We start from the raw sequence: 1,239 nt of genomic DNA on the forward strand, positions 1-1,239 counted from the left end.
TATCAATGAAATGATATAATGATATCTTCAGTTATATTTCCCAGAAACATACTAAGATGAGGATTTGTGTTCAAAAAAGTTACTAAGAAAATGCTTAGTCTGGGCTACATAGTGAGTTCAAGGCCAAGCTAAATCACATAGTGATACCCTGTCTCAAAACAAACAAACAAAAAAACTATCCGGGCTGACAGTGTGGCTCAGTGGCAGAGTACCTGGTTTGCATGCACGTAGCCCTGGGTTCACTTCTCTGCCTAGAGTGGGGGTTCTATCAAGAGAAACTAGTAAGGGAGTGGGAGGAGAGGAAGCCAACCAAGCACATGGTACGAAGGAGAGAGTAGTTCCCTTGGATTCCACAAGGGACCCCTGGAAATAAGTTATGCCTCAGGTTTATCCAGAAACAAGGGAGCTGCGTCTTTTGTGCACTTAATACCCCTCAGCCACTGGGCAAGCAAGGGCCACCCCTGGGAGATCTTAACTCCCAGCCTCTCTGTCAAAGTAAAGCTGTCAGTAGCATGAGGGTGTTCCTCAAGATACATAAATACTCAAATAAAAATTTTAAGTTCTAACTGTTGAAAAGAAAGCCAGAAATGAAAGGCAATATGGGAGTATAAGTTGTGTATGTGTGTGTGCACACCTGTATGTGTGTCTGTATGTGTTGGGGAAAATAGGCAAATACACATTACCAGTGTTATAGTTTGTGTCTAGATGTCCTCCCCAAAGCCTCATGCAGTCATGGGGGTGGACTTTTCAGAGGTAGCTGAGTCTACGAGAGCTTGTGATTGATTCATGGTCCAATGCTGGGCTTATGGGTGTGAGTACTACACCCGCCCTAGGGCAGGTAGCCTGCATACAATATAAGGGACAGAAAGAGGTTTGTCCCCTCTTGCTGCTTTTGGTATCTTTCACCACCATGAACTGTTGCCCCTTTGCCATACTACCCTGCCTTGGAGCCAGCTGATTATGGACTGAAACATTTACAGACCATGAGCTAAATAAACCTTTCCTGTTTTAACTTTGGTTGTTGGATATTTTGTCCCAGCAACAAAAAAAGTAACTAAGATAAAAGGATCCATGGTCTTCTTGCCTGAACCTCCCGAGTCCTGGGATTGTAGATGTGTGCCACTGTGACCAGGTCACTACTGCTCTTCATCTGTGCTGAGTCCTTCTGGTGCTGTCCTGGAGTCTTCAGTTTGTGACGACCCAGAGCCTGAGTAGCCAGCCCAGACCTTTTTTGTTTTT

The sequence above is a fragment of the Chinchilla lanigera genome, unplaced genomic scaffold, assembly GCF_000276665.1.
Source record: "Chinchilla lanigera isolate Chin_1 unplaced genomic scaffold, ChiLan1.0 scaffold00092, whole genome shotgun sequence".
Classification (NCBI taxonomy): Eukaryota; Metazoa; Chordata; class Mammalia; order Rodentia; family Chinchillidae; genus Chinchilla; species Chinchilla lanigera.